General features: G+C 34.9%; 1 protein-coding gene, 1 non-coding gene and 1 pseudogene across 5 annotated transcripts in view; 1 reads left to right on the top strand and 2 right to left on the bottom strand.

Moving 5' to 3' along the window:
* The window catches only part of TYRP1 (tyrosinase related protein 1), a 1,209,372-nt gene that overhangs the window by 434,588 nt on the left and 758,020 nt on the right, over positions 1–16,764 (bottom strand). The gene's annotated exons all lie outside the window — the stretch shown is intronic.
* Positions 2,809–2,994, top strand: LOC115935931 (U2 spliceosomal RNA). The gene has a single exon (XR_004071519.1). It is a non-coding gene; the product is annotated as a U2 spliceosomal RNA (small nuclear RNA).
* LOC101139094 (JNK1/MAPK8-associated membrane protein-like) lies at positions 15,024–16,268 on the bottom strand (annotated as a pseudogene).

A 16,764-nucleotide genomic window follows, 5' to 3' on the forward strand; every position in this document is an offset into this window, starting at 1 on the left:
TATACCTAATGTTAAATGACCAGTTACTGGGTGCAGCACACCAACATGGCACATGTATACATATGTAACTAACCTGCACGTTGTGCACATGTACCCTAAAACTTAAAGTGTAATAATAAAAAATCATAATAATAAAATAAAATTAAAAATAAAATAAATAGAACATTGTAAGGTCTTCTTTGAAGTAGAACAAATTCCTTGGTGCAATTATGTGTCAAAGCTTCCTGTGGCATCATGCTGACATGGGAATTTTACTTGAAATGACACCCTTGCTTGGCCCCTTTCTCTTTCTTAACCTACTTCTTCCCTGCTCTTCTCTGTCTCTCTGTTTAACTTCCATAATAAATCAAGTTACTTGTACCTGAAAACTCCATAATCTGTATGGCTAGTGGCTACACTTTTTGACAGTACAGCTTCTACCATAATACATAGTTTCATTGGAAAGTGCTGTTCTAGCGGGTTTCATTGATTTCATCTTCCTACAATGAAAGGTTCTACATAGTCTGATTACATTATTTGAAGTAGAGATAGTAATAATTAGGGGCTGCATTTAGTTTTATTAAGGTTTATTATTTGTGGTTTGCCCTTACTCTTAAAATGTGTCCCATATGAGGTCTTGAATAATGACCTTGTGGTCTTTTAACTCTAATCTTTGTGTTCCTAGCACAAAGGGATTGTTGAATGTTCTTAGTTTCACTGCTTCTTAGCCTCATGCACAGTCTAAGAAAAAAAATACTTTAGTGGGATGACACAGACCAGATTCTGACCTCATTTTTTTGAAGTTCTTTTTTCTACATAGTCTTGTTCCCTCAAGTTGTGACTGTCTTAGTATAGCTAAACTTTGACTTTACTTTCCGATTCACATGAATCTTCCAAAGACTCTGGTTCAAGAATTCTATTTAGTTGCTCAGCCCACTGAAAATTAGGTATAAATTTAAGAAAATATCTTCAGAGAAGCTTGAGCTCACTTACTCTATTCTTATTCTCTCTGATATCCTTATTTTTCAATTCCTGGCTGCCTTGTATACTCTTCTATGCCTTTATTTGGTAGCTGAATTATGATAAATCTACACTAGTTTGTTTTCCCCTCATTCTTATTTGGATTCTAAGGCTTTAGCTGGCTATCTTTCATCTGTTTGAATAATCCTCAGGCATTGTTTCTTCAACTATTCAGCCTTATTTTCTCTCTCCTATTTTTCAGTCTCCAGTTACCCAGATTAGACCACGTAACTGTAACTAAGTATTATCCTCTCTCCCTTAATTGTTATTCAGTTTTTACTTCTTATATTCATTCTGGATATTTTCTTCAAGCCTATCTTCCAGCTCATTATTCTCTCTTCAGCTTAGGGTATTTTTTTGTTAAACACATTTATTTTATTGATTTATATACTTTTCAGTTCTCTGCCAAATTTGTCTATCTTATCTTCTATCTTTTTGAACATGTTAAGCATTATCTACATAATTACATTTTCTGGACCTCTTCTAGGTCTATTTTTATTTTTTATTGTGTTTTGCTTTGTAATAATAACGAGTTTTGTTTCCTTCCAAGTAAGGGGTAAAGTAATAGTGAATAGCATATATAAGAATTGTAGAGATATTTCAAGGAGTAGAATTAATTTACATCCGTGTAAAGAGGGTGTTTGTTTACTTTTATTGTATGTCAAGGGCAATAGCAACCCAAGATAACCTTCATCTGTTCAGAAAAGTTTAGATTATTTAAAGCAGGGCTGCTGTTTTTGAACATGCCAGTATATTTCTGATTCATTATCACCAGTATAAATGATCATTTTATGGTCTTAATATAAATTATAGGGGGTTTAAAAGCTTCTTCTACTTGCCATTTTTCTGGACTCCATTTTTTTTTTCATTCCCTATTTCCTCTAGGCTGTCAAAGCATCTGTTTAACTTTTTTATATATCAGCTTCCTTTTCTGGAATTACTAGATGCTTCTAGGGGAAAAGTAGCTAAAAATACCAGTACTACTTTTTTTTATTTCTATGCTCCTTCACTGCCTTATTAGTTTCCTGTTTCCATCTAATGAGTTTAAAAAACAAAACAAAGCAAAAAAACAAAAATATTTCCTGTCTTTCTAGCTATTCTTAGCAGGGAGGTTGGTCCAAATTATTTAGGTCTCTATTTCTCTATATGAGTATGTGTCAGCATGACTTTACTACAAACTATTTTTTTCCTAAACCAAGGAATAAGTAAATGCTATGTTTAACTTACAAACATTTTAAAAAATAATTAAGTTAGAGCCTTAATACACATAAACATGCATTAAATGGTTTATGATAAATGGCTTATAAAATGTTTTTCTCTGAATTGTGCTTATATCATCAACATCTGGGTTATCATTTATTCTCTTCTATGTATTATAGTTGCTGACGGCTGATGATATAGTCATGTCAGCATCATCACAATGTTTTATTAGCTATATCTGGCCAGACATACTAATTATAATATAGGTGACATCTCTGTCACATTTGTTCAAATATCATACTTAATATTACAATCTTGATTAGATATATGTATAGCTATGATTGTTCAACTCTGTGTAGCCAAGCATATTGTGGTTGTATTGTCTAGGAGTCTTGACTGAATTATCTAAAAAACTTCAAAATTATAGTGGCTTAATAAAATATAATTGTATAATTTTCTCATGTAATGGTCCTAATTTACAGTTCAGATTGAATGACAATCTATCCCTCTCCTATAAGTACTAACTCAAAGATCTTGGCTATTTACCTCTGAGGGTCCACCACCTCTTAGAACCTTGTCATCAGAGATTGCATCTAGCAAAAGGAAGAAATCACTTCTCAGCCTTTTGGCTAAGATCAAGTATACTATCTGTTCTTATCAGCTAAATATCTTATATGTCCTCCTTCCAAGGAAAATATTAAATGGATCGTTGGAAATAGCAGATAGAATATAAGTTTGTTTTGTCTACTCCATACATTAACCTGGCATTGCAGTACTGCCAGGAAGAGACAGAGAGAGAGAGAGAGAACAAAAGAAAAGAAAGTAAGAAAAAAAAGAAAGAAAGAGAGAGAGAGAAAGAAATAAAGAGAGAGAAAGAAAGAAAGAAAGAAAGAAAGAAGAAAAGGAGAAAGAAAAAGTCTAGGCAAAGAAGCAAAAAGAAAAAAACAATCACTACCACTCACATGATATCACTACAATTATAACTCAGATTCTCTATCTACAGGGAATGTAGGAAATGCTACATGCCCAGAGAAAAGAGGAAACAGGCATCAGTGAATATCTGATAGTTTCTGACCCAATGGCAAAAACACCTTCATTTGTAAACAGGCATACTATTGTCTTCTGGGAACAAAATGTTGCCTTTTTTTTCTTACAACCAGAAAGAGATTGAGTAAAGAAGAAAATAATAGAGGTTAGATGCTATAGATTCCCTGTTTCTGTTAAATATAGAATTCTAGTTTGACCCTTTGCAATAACACATACATGCACATCTATACAACAACAAAACAATACTATTGTCCTATATAGTTTTTGTCTTCCATGCACTATCTATTACACATTTTCACTGCTAATAATACAAACCAAAGTTCAATAACTTAATGTTTTGCTCTTCTGTTACTTAATTTCTAAGCTTCATGCATTGTGAAGGCAGTAAATGTAAATGAAAGAACAATGTAGACAAATCTCACATCAACAGACTAAAGAAAAAATATTGTCAAAATGTCAGTTTTTTCCAACTTTATCTATAGATTTAATAGAATGCCAATAAAAATCCCAGAAAATTATTTTGTGGATATTGATAAAGTGACTCTAAATTTTATAGGAAGAGGCAAAAAATTCAGTATAGCCAAAAAATATGAAGAAGAATTTGGAGTGCTGATACTACTTGACTTCAAGACTTAATTTAAACCTACAGTAAACAAGACAGTGTGATAGGCAAAAAGGTAGACAAATTGGTCATAAATAGAAAAGAGAACTCAGAAATAGTGCTACATAAATATAGTCAAATTATTAAAAAAGAGGTAATACAATGAGGGAAAGATAGTCATTTCAACATATGGTGCTCAAAGAACTGGACATAGCATGCAGCAATAATTAAATTAGACAAAGCCCTTACATCCTTCACAAAAATTAAAATGGATTATAGACCCAAATGTAAAATGTAAAACTGTAGAACTCCTAAGAGATAACAGAGAAAAAAACTTAGATGACCTTGGACACTGTGATGACTTCTTAGATGCAACATCAAAGGCAAAATACATTTAAAAATAATTAATAAGCTGGACTTCACTCAAATTAAAAACTTCCGTTCTGCAAAAGATAATGCCAAGGAAATGAGAAGATAAGCCACAGGTTGTGAGATAATAGTTGAAAAAGACACAACTGTTAAATGACTATTATCCAAAATATACAAAGAACTTTTAAAACTTAACAATAAGAAAATAAACATCTCAATTATAAAACGGGTCAAAAATTTATCCAGGCATGGTGGCAGATGTCTGTGGTCTCAGCTACTCAGAAGGCTGAGGTGGGATGACCACTTGAGCCTGGGAGGCTGAGGCTAAAGTGAGCCATGATTGTGCCATCACATTCCAGCCTGGGCAACAGAGCAAGACCGTTTCTTAAAAATGGAGAAAATAAAAATAAAAATAAAATAAAATAAGAAAAACTCAAAAAAGATTAAAAATAGGCCAAAGGCCTTAACAAGACACCTCACCAAAAGCATATGCAGATGGAAAGTAAGCACTTAAAGAGATGCTCCACATCAGGGAACTGCAAACTGAAGGAATACTACTACATTCCTATTAAAATCACCAAAATCCAGAATACTGACAAAACAAAAAGCTGGTAAAGATGCAGAGCAATAGGAACTCTCATTCATTGATGATGAGAATGAAAAATGGTACAGACACTTTAGAAGACAGTTTGGCAGTTTTTTACAAAGCTAAACGTACTTTTACCATATGATCTAATATTTGTGCTTTTTGATATTTATCTAAAGAAGTTGAAAACATATGTCTACACAAAAACCCACACACAGAGGTAAACCCTCATTTATTATTGCCAAAATTTGGAAGCAATCAAGATGTTTTCAGTAGGTAAGTGGATAAATAAACTCTGGTACATCCAGACAATAAAATAGTATTTAGTGCTATGAAGAAATGAGCTATCAAGCCATAGAAAGACAAAGGGAAATCTTAAATGCATATTACTAAGTGAAATAACCCAATTTGAAAAGGCTATGTATTAGTCAGGGCTCTCTAGAGGGACAGGACTAATAGGATCTATCTATCTATCTATCTATATCTATATCTATATCTATATCTAATCTATATATGGAATTTATTAAGTAGTATTAACTCACATGATCACAAAGTCACACACAGGCTGTCTGCAAGCTGAGGAGCAAGGAAGCCAGTCTGAGTTCCAAAGATGTAGAACTTGGAGTCCAATGTTCCAGGGCAGGAAGCATCCAGCACAGGAGAAAGATGAAGGCTGGGAGGCTAAGCTAGTGCAGAGTTTTCAGGGTTTTCTGTCTGCTTTATATCCTGGCCATCCTGACAGCTGATTAGATGGTGCCCACCCAGATTAAGGATGGGTCTACCTTTCCCAGCCCACTGACTCAAATGTTAATCTCCTTTGGCAACACCTTCACAAAGACACCCAGGATCAATACTTTGCATCCTTCAGTCCAATGGAGTTGACAGTCAGTATCAACCATCACAGGCTACATACTGTATGATTCCAAGTATGACATTTTGGAAAAGGCCAAACCCTGGTGACAGTAAAAGAACTAGTGTTTCCCAAGGGTTGGAGGAGGTTAAGAATAAAGAATGGATAAATAGTGGAAACACAGAGGGTTTTAGGGCAGTAACGATACCATTTATGGTACTATAATTGTAGATACACACTATTATACATTTGACAAAATCCATAGAATGTACACCACCAAGAGTAAACCGTAAAGTGAACTATTGGCTCTGGGTGATAATGATATGTCAATGAATGTTCACCAGTTATAACTAAATATCATTCTGTTTAGGGATGTTGATAATGGGGGATTGGGGATATTCTAAGTGCATGTGTAAAAGTGGGAGATATATAGCAATCTCTAAATCTTGCTGTGAATCTAAAAATGCTCTAAAAAAATAAAGTCTAAAATAAAGTAAAATAAAATAAAATGTTGACAGTGAAATATATAGTAGCAAAAATAGGTAACAAAACTGTTTATAAATTCCTGTTTTTAATTTCCTCTTAATAATTTTAACAACATTAGCCCAAGTTTTAGGTATGCAACCAAAGTTCAGTAAAATGGGATTGTTTTTGGCTCTGCAATACTTTTCCAATATATTCTTAAAATTGATCAGTTTCTCTTACTATGCCTATTTCTTGTATTGTCAGAGAAATTAGTTATAAAGCAATCTGTTAAAATTAATTATAAAAGTCTATGAAAGATTTTCATTCCAAGGTTCTTTTTTGGGATCTTCAGCTCCATAGTAAAGATATTTATACATTTGTGTTCCCAAGCAAGATCAGTTATATATGCATTCAGTCTTTCTCACTGATATTAGTAGAAAATTAATTTCAATTAACACTATTAAAATGCATAAACTACAATATGTATCTCAAAATATTTCCTAGCATTTGCAGTTATGAAGAGTTAATTAGAAATAATATTACAAGTACCTATTTCTGGCATTTAATATATTTCAGAAGAAAGCATTCTAAATGTAGTCACAAACATTTGAAAGTTATACAGGGGGTAATTACCAAAATATTAAGTTGCACAGTTCACTGTTTTTATTTACTTTTCTGAGCTAGGTCACTAACTGATAGAGAAAACTTTTAGTGTGTAGAGGGATATGATATATATATATATATATATATATATGTTTAGAGTATAATATAATTTGATAATAAGAGAACTTTATTGAAAATACATTTTAAGCTTAAAAGTGTATATGGCTAAATGTGCACTTGTTTTGTGGAAATTCTCCAAGTTCCTGTATGTTTCATATATATTCTAATGGAGTTTTTATGTAAGTACTTATTGATAGAATTATTTTTATTTTTCTATTGCTCACTGTGGATCCTGGTATTTAGAGAAATAGTGAATACTTTTGAGCCTTAGAGATACTGCTGAATAAATTATAATGACTAAATTCTGGATGCTTTTTCTTATGTTTATATATGCAAGAATCTTTTAACAGTTATTTCTTGGCATGCTTGTTCTAGCACAGTACTGTTGTATTGTTTTAAAATACCTCTTGTTTCACATCTTACTCATTTTCTTGGTTGCACTATAAATATTTCAGCTCTCTTCCACCTCCCCCTAAGTTTCATTCTTCAGCAATGGAATTGTTCAATAATTGCTTTGAGTGACAAGAAAAATTATTTTTTAGTATAAAGCTATTTTTCATTTGTAATAAACTAGCAGTTTAGAAACAAACATATCTCCCAATAAAATATCACTCAATTAGATAACTCAAGAAGATTAAATACTATGACATTAATTTTTCACTCATTAGATTGAAACATTGCTCCTTTTTATTTTAGTCTTCAGGATTTTGGTGATTAAAAGTCTAGTGTCAACCTGACTCTTGTAAATTAATGTTTTTCTTTTTTCTCTCTCCATTTTCTTTCTCTTACTCTTTAGAGGTTTATAACTTTTTATCCTGGGGCTTCTGAAATTTTACCAGGATGTATCTCTACATAGATTTGTTTTTATTAATTCACTGTGGTATTCAAAAACTGTAGATTTTCTTTAGATAATAGATATCACCTCCTCTGAGGAATGAGTCCTTGGGTAGTGGTGGAAATAAGGATTTTTGATTTCTGCTTCTGTGATGATGGTTATCAGCACAATTTTAAATACTACAATTTTATATGTAGCTTTTTATTTGTTGGTTATAAGCAAAGTCTATTTACCACTATGACTTGAAGAATTTATGTCACCGACACTTCCCTCTCTTCCATTCCTGTTCTTGTTACGGCCTTACATGATGTACTTATCACTGTTTTTCACAAACTGCTAGTTTTATACTGTGTCCTAGCTTTCTATCTTTGAATATGAAGAGAGCAACATATCCACTCCAAACATTATTTCAACATTCCCTATTCCCCATATCTACCCAGTATACTATTTATTCTATATTGCAAGATTCATAGAATTTGTACTCTGGTAAATATAATCAAATCTCCCAAGATATGTTTATAGGTTGATTTATATTTTCAAAGCCAACATTATGGTTATTAATTATTATTTGCTCCAAAAATGAAATAGTGAGTTTGGACTTGTATAGGTGCACGGGTAATCCTATGTCATTATATTCTGCTTTCCAAAGGAGAAAGACATCTAATACAAATTTAAAAAGGAAGCATGAGGTAGAAGTCTTAAACAGCATTATTTAAAGTTAAATTTATTAAACTGTCACCTTCTAACTAAGACAAACTTAAAACTTCTGAAAGGCAGACAACAACAAAATTATAACAGTAGCATCCCCAATATTCACCATAGAATAAAATTACCAGATATATGCAGAACCTGGAAATTTGACCATACCCATTCTATGAGTTACTTTGGTTATACATTTGTATTCCAGAAATACTATCAATTATTCAATATTTTGTCACTGTATCATGAAAAAGTTATTTACGTTTTTTAAAAAAGAAGCAAACAAATAATAAAATGTATTTTATAATTACTTGCATATTTAACTCTATTGATGGTCTTAATTTTTTTGAAAGTGAAACTAAAGATTAGGTTATTTCTTGTAACTTAAGTTTACCATGAAGAAAATCTTAATATACATAAATAAAATAAAGTAAGGTTTTTTTCATATTTTTGTCACTCCTAGACACAGTAGATAAGAAGATGATCCGTAGCCACTGGGAGAACAAGGGTTTCCCGGCGTATTTCTGTGGGCATTTGGAGGAGCAATTGCTGAGTTAATGATGTGCTATCCCAAGAAACCTATGGCTATTCAAAATCACAGTGTTCATCCCATCTGTAAACATTTTCTAGCAATATAACAAGATCCTAGATCAAAGTCAGTGTCCTCTCATTCCAGGCTGCTTCAGAGGATTTCTTTTATGAAAAGACTGGCCACAATTGTAGCAATTTTTAAAGTGACTCAATTATCTAAACACAAATAATACTCATATTTTCAAATTAAATTACTATAATTCAATTATATTCGTAATTTAAGCATGATAACATTTGTGTTTAATTTTTAACTACTGCAGGATATTGGTTTCATTATGTTTCTTAAGACATTGTACCCAAGGATTTGAACTTTTATATTCATCAATCTAGTGTCCATAATTAGAAAATAATAAGTTAATATAAGCTTTGAGTATGATATTCTAATGAAAATGTAGAAAAATATTTTGAAAGATATTCATCTGTTAATTTTTTGATTGTCTAACTTTTACTATACATTATAGTTTTTCTATTTTTCAACATTTGATATTTCTTTGTCATCTCATAGTTCTGCCCATTTTTTTCAATTTGTTAGTAAGTTTTTTGACACTATATGATTAGGTGAGAATCAGTCCCTCAATCTGAAACTCTTCATCTTTAATCATAGAGTTTAACCCTATCAAAGACAAAAAAAACAAGTAGGAACAACCATTTTATCCAGTCTATTAAAATACGGAAAGCACCTCATATCTGAAGAACAGAGTGTCTCAGTAAGGTGGTTGCACCTTAAACATTTATAGGGAGCTGTAGAGAAGTTATAGGTAGAATTCTTTAATCTTATTTTTGTAATTAAGGGAATCTCAGTCAATCACCCAGCCAAAAATGTGAACCTTTCATTTAGCTACTTCTGGGGGAACAAACACTGTATACAATTATTTATGAGATAAAAAATGAGAATTTGGATCAGCTGTGCCTGGCCTTGTCATAGATACAGAAAGAGGATCATCTGGGAGTCTGATCTAAGTCATATGGGTGTTCTTTTCAGTACGTGTTTCCTGGAAAAGAAAAGAGTGGAGGGATTTCTTAACTATTGCTGCTTTCTTGGCGGGCAGGGCTCAGGTAAAATTAAACATTGTCAGTGTCCTCTGTTGTTCAAGTTGAATGAATATCAGTTCAGAGGCAATCATTAATATTTTGAGTGGGGTAAGTCAGGGTTTAAGAAGCAGTCTGGCTGGACGCAGTGGCTCACACCTATAATCCTAGCACTTTGGGAGGCTAAGGTGGGCAGATCGCTTGACTTCGGGAGTTCAGGACCAGCCTGGGCAACACAAGGAAACCCCATTTCTACAATAAATTTAAAAAATTAGCCAGGTATAATGGTGTGTGCCTTTAGTTTCAGGTAATTGAGGGGCTGAGGCAAGAGGATTGCTTGAGCCCAGAAGGTTGAAGCTGCAGTGAGCTGAGTTTGGGCCACTGCACTCTAGTCTGGGTCTCAAAGTGAGCCTTTCTCAAAAAAAAAAAAAAAAAAGAGAGAGAGAAGAAGAAGAAGAATAAGAAGAAGAAAAAGAAGAAGAAGAAAAGAAGAAGAAGAAGAAGTCATCTTCTGAAGACTCTTATCGATGTTGTTCCTGCAAAATAATCAGCTGAACTATCTATTGAAGGCTAGCCATAAAATTCAGTTGTGTTAGGATCTTTCAGACCAAGCATTTTAAAAGAGTGATGCATACAATTTTAAAAAGCAATATTAAAATAAACGGCTATATTCAAGTAAAGAGCTAAGAGTTAAACCCTGAAGATATCCAGCTCAGCAGATTCTAAGAGGTCAGGGATAAACATATTTTTATTTTGTAGTACTGCTCATTGAGTTTCTTAAAGATAAGATGTTTATGCTTTTGATGATATTATCCACAGTCTTGACTGACACGCGTATAAGGACATTTACGATCTGAGGATTTTGCCATAATCTCTTAGTGTCCCAGCCAGTGACTCATTCAGGGAGAAATCTTGCCCTTGCGTGGTCTGCTAAGGTGATCAGTCCTTCACAGTATATATTGTTGGGGAAATAAATGGAAGAAAACCAAAATATTTTCCCCTGACATGTTGAGGGTTGTTAAGGTAAAGACACTGGAAACTCAGGGAACAGTCGGCCTCAGCCTCTTTTTGCCTAATGCCAGGACACAAATCCTTTCTTACTGGAGACAGCACTTGCTTATCAGTCCAGAGAAGGACCAGCCAGCATCAGAGCAATCTGGGAACAACTTTTAGTATCTTCTCAATTTTCCCACCTTTTAGAAGACTAGAACTGCTCTCTCCTTTATCTTGTTACTATGTAGGAGTTATGGCTTCTTGTTAAAGTACTATTTCAGCAAAGGCCCTAAGCCACTGCCTTGAGAGAGAAATACTTTTGAACAGAGGCCTGTCCTATGTGATGAGTACAGTATGCATTATAAACTAAAACTGCTTGTTTCCCTTTGCTAATATTTCTTTTGTTTTCAGGACTGTGCCTCAAAAGAACTTAAGAAGGGAAAGAAAAGAAATTTTGCTTTCTCCTTTGTAAAATAAAATAAAATCTCCTTTTAACCAAATTTCTTAAAACAAATAGACAAAACAAATCAGTGTTACTATTGAATAAGCATCAAGACATATTGTGATACACATCACAGAAAACTTATTAAAGATATTGTAAAAAACATAAATAAATATCATCTTTTTATAAGCAACAAAGATGCAATGTATTACATATATGCTAATTCTCTTTACCCAAAAGAAATACAAAGTTTCTTCTATCTTTACAAATAGCAGGAAATTATAACTTGGAGACAGCAGCATAAATACTTATGGATCTTTTAAAATATAGAAACACATCTCAAAACAATAGTGAACATATTTAAAAATTTAAATTTTCTAAAGAAAATGCTATAGTTGGGGAGTTCCCTTTTCCTTTTGGCATGAGGGAAAAATTACATTTAACCTTATAACATCAAGTCATCTGGCTTTGGTTTACAGTCTTCTTCAGACCCTGGGGGAAAAGGCCTGCTATAAGGCAAAGTAGAGTTCTCATAAGGATCTAGGTATCAGATTTTAGATTTCAGTGTAGTCAAGTTTAGAAAAGAGAAAACCAGGAAATGTTAGTTTGGAAAATGATACAAGATACTAAAGAAAACGGAAAAACTTGAAAATTTGGTATGGGTTGAAAGACTGAATATACAAACAAACAATGGCCATGCCATATATAAAAATAGAACTATTGTTATGGGATCTTTGGGATGTTGCTTTTCTGTCCAGAAACCTCTGTGGCTGCTGGCACCTTCGCCCAAGTTGTTGTCCTGAATCCAGGAAGAACGAGGAAGAATGAGGTACACAGACAAGTGGAGCGTGAGCAAGATGAAGAGCTTTATTGAGTGTTACAACAGCTTAGGGGAGACCCACAGTGGGTAGTTCCTCTCTGTAGGCAGGCTGTCCCATCGAGTGTTCAGCTCTCAGGAGAGAGGACGCAATGGAGAGTTAGAGGGTAGCGCCTCTCTGCAGCTGATCATCTCTCCATTCTCTCCTCTGCTCTGGCTGAGCCTGGGGCCTGACAGGTGGGACTTCTCTGGCCTGAAGGTGGGGCATCACTGGGGACCCATCCCTTCCACCCAGGAATCTGGCTGCCTCCTACTGCCATTCATGGTGCCAGGCTTGGCTCGACTTTGCTTCAAAATTGGAGCAGGCGCCAACAGCCAGGAAAGGCCAGACAGTGGGAGCAGGCACTTCTGAACCTGCAAGGGCAGGGGTGGGGGCCTTCCCGGGCCCCAGATAGTGCAGGGATGCCTGAGCCTACAGCCATAGTTTGGGCAGCTGCAGTTGTGTCCAGTGGGGCAGGGTTCCTGCCTGATCTGTGGATTGGGAGGACCAGGTCTGCAGCCGTGGTTTGGGCAGCTGCAGTGCATCTGGGGAGCTCCCACCCCAATTCAGAAGGGATGGGGCTCCCACTTGTCCCCAGCTCCCACAGGCTACATGGAGCATGCATCCCCAGCTGCTCCCCACTGCTGCCACTGGTTTAATGGCAGTGGCAGGCTGTCTGGAGTGGCTGCTGCCATCAATATGACCCATAATCTGTGGCAAACAGGCTCTCTGCAGTAACCAGCCCACTATTGATAGATCAGACTTCTGGAAATCAGACTAGTATCTCTAACAATCATTCCAGAAATCTAAACCAATAACTTTCATAAAACCTGGTCCAAAGAGAGAGAAGGACTTGATTAATAATTTTAAGTTTCCCCAATTTTCTGTTCTTGCTTTTAATTTAGGACCAGCCAGACAAAGCAAATATGCACTCCTCATGAATGATATAGGATGTCCCTCTAGTTAGCCCCCACTACATTTTCCCCATGTTAACAGCCTACAATCAGGATATACCAAAAGCTTTTCTTTCTTTCATTATAAAGCTTCCCTATTCATTTGCCTGCCTTTGAGTCTCTGGTAAATGCAAATGACAGTCTTTATCCTTTGTTATAGTAAACTCTGATATAACAAGCTCTAAATAAATAGCCTTTGTTCTCATTGTGGTGATCTTTATTTCCACAATGTTTACATTTTTGCAATATGACAGGATCTAGTTCAATTTGTAGGTAGGTAACAAAACTTGACCTTCAGAGTGGGAGAGGAAGTTAATTAAATCTACCAAAATTAATGGAAGAAAAGAAACAATAAAAATTAGACCAGAAATAAACAAAATTGAGACTAAGAAATCAATGCAAACATCAACAAAGTTTGGTTTTTTGAAAGCATAAACAAAATTGACAATCCTTTAGCTAGATTAACTAAGAAAAAAAAACAGACTCAAGTAAATAAAACCAAAAATAAAAGAGGAGACATTACAACTGATATTACAGAAATACAAAAGATCATTAGAGACTATTATGAACAACTATGTGCCAACAAATTATAAAACCTTGTGAAATTAAATAAATTCCTGGACATATACAACCTACTGAAACTGAATTAAGAAGAAACAGAAAGCAGACAAATTATGAGTAATAAGATTAAATCTGTAATGGAGCTTTTTTTTTAAATTAAAGGGAAACCAGCTTTCTTTGTAGTTAAGCTTTCTACTATTTATTTTCTTTGTAGGAACAATAAAATTAAACTATCTATAAACAGAAAACTTATATGTAAAATATGCTTAATTTTTATAATATATTAAAACACTGGATTGGTGAAAATAAACAGATAACAAAAAAATACACTTCATGTATATGTTTGCAATCAGACCCCACAGTATATCTACCTTTATAATTTATTATTGGTGAAAAACAAATAGAAACAGAAAAGATATGCACAATTATGCCACTGCTAACGATATCAGATCATATTTGTTAAAGTTTTTCTTAATAAAATGGGAACAACACATTGCTAGGTACGTAGAAACAATTTTTCTCTAAAGAATAACTGAACAGTTAAGAGAAGCAAGTAATTCCTAATGGGTTACTAATGTAATAGATAATATTATGCTGTTTAACAGAATATTATGGTATTTTGTATTTTTCAAGTCTATAAGTCCATCCATAAAGTCTGTTAAGTAAAACAAAAACAAAACAAAACAAACAAACAAAAAAACAGAAAAACTCCAAACACTAAGATATATTGACAATCTTGTTCCTATGTATGGCAGAATATCATTAATTCTTTTTTTACGTTTATTTACTTTTTAAATTAGGAACACTTCTTAGGTTTTTTTGGCATTTTGCATTTTTACATGCAGTGTCTGTATTAGCCCATTCTCACACTTCTATAAAGAACTGCCTGAGACTGGGAAATTTATAAAGAGAAAAGCTTTAATTAACTCACAATTCCACAGGCTGTACAGGAGGTATGGCTGGGAGGCCTCAGGAAACCTATAATCATGATGGAAGGGTGAAGGGGAAGCAAGCACATCTTCTAATGGTGGCAGGAGAGAAAGAGTGAAGGGGGAAGTGCTACACACTTTTAAACAACGAGATCTCATGAGAACTTACTATCATGAGAATAGCAAGGGCAAAACTGCTGCTATGATCTAATCACCTCCCACCAAGTCCCTTCCCAAATGTTGAGGATTACAATTCAACATGAGATTTGGGTGGGGACACAGAGTCAAACCATATCAGTGTCTACTGGCTCCTTCTGAGAGTATCTGTGAAAGTTCAGTACATTTTGCAGTGAACAAGGAATAAATGGATAGTGTAGGTGCCAAAGTCCAAAGGGGCAAACATTGCTCAAGTTTATTCACTCTGGAAATGAAGATTTTTGTTTTTCTACGGGCATGAAGTAACCAGTGGCTGAAGAGAATAAGTCTTTTCTTTCTGACCAGAAGATCATATTAGTTCTCTATTTCAGAAGCCAATACATACACATCTAGAGTAACCAAAGATGACACTAATATAATGTATGGGAAGGCATAATATAAAAGGGCCTCCACCAACCACCTGAAGCATGGGTAATATCAGGAAAAAGTAAAGTGCTGCATAAATACTTTTAAATCAGACTTCCCTAACTCACATGCAATCTTCTTCACCAGAAAGTTGGGAGCAGCATCATTAATACCAAGCAGAATGCATAATAGATAAATACAATGATATGTAGTGGGTAGCCAGCTTCCTGAGTACTGCACACTGTGGTAACACAATCTGGACTTGGGTTGTAAAGCATCGTGTACCAGTCTGAAAGTGTCAATATTCGACATGAACGAACAGATATAAAGAACACCAGGCCGGGCGCGGTGGCTCACGCCTGTAATCCCAGCACTTTGGGAGGCCGAGGCGGGCGGATCACGAGGTCAGGAGATCGAGACCATCCTGGCTAACATGGTGAAACCCCGTCTCTACTAAAAATACAAAAAATTAGCCGGGCGTGGTGGCGGGCGCCTGTAGTCCCAGCTACTCGGGAGGCTGAGGCAGGAGAATGGCGTGAACCTGGGAGGCGGAGCTTGCAGTGAGCTGAGATTGCGCCACTGCACTCCAGCCTGGGCGACAGAGCCAGACTCCGTCTCAAAAAAAAAAAAAAAAATAAAAATAAAAAAAATAAAGAACACCAATTGCATTACTCACAAGTAGGGTGACAACAGCTGCCATACTGGATTCAAATAATCTAATGATGTGTTGAAAAAGTACACTAGAACTTTTTTTTCCCAATTTACCATTAAATAAAGAACCAACGTAAAACAAGAGGAAGAGTAGCAATAAATTCAACGTAGAGATAATTGTGAAGTTCTGGAGACACCATGCAAAGCTGACAATATTTCTGTGCATTTGTTCTCTGTCCCTCTTTGGCACAAGTCACATTCTCTAGATATTTCAGTTGATCCATTTTTAAATAAGATCTTCCCATGAAAAAGTCCAAGACATGCCATCGGCCACCTGTAGGTCTCCCCCAAGAAGCTCTGTGATCAGCACAACTGGCCACAGCACCCGGACATTCAGGCCATCTGAATATCAGCTTCTAATTAAGCCTACTTTTTAGATTAGATCTTAATTAGATCTACTTCTAATGAAGCAGATCAAAGAACTGCTTTTTAAAAATCCTTTTAAATATACAAGTAGCAAGCTTTCCACCTTGGGGGCAGTCGGCCTTTCACTGAAGCCCAGAGAATGGCTGCTGCAGAACTGTGCCTCACCTTGTCACCTGTGAGGGGCCCTCCTCCTCCTCTCACAGGGTCAATTTCCAGTGATGGAGAGAGGCTGTTTCTCTGGCCCAGTGGAAGAAACAAGGCAAACTGAAAACTATCACACTGTAGATATATACCAAAGTTTTAAATCAAAGGTATGCTTAAACAGATGACTGAAAACAAAAACAATCACACATAAAACTAAAACCAAGAAGCCCTTTATGGCTTTAAACAATGCCTC

The sequence above is a fragment of the Gorilla gorilla genome, chromosome 13 (genome assembly GCF_029281585.2).
Source record: "Gorilla gorilla gorilla isolate KB3781 chromosome 13, NHGRI_mGorGor1-v2.1_pri, whole genome shotgun sequence".
Taxonomy (NCBI): Eukaryota; Metazoa; Chordata; class Mammalia; order Primates; family Hominidae; genus Gorilla; species Gorilla gorilla.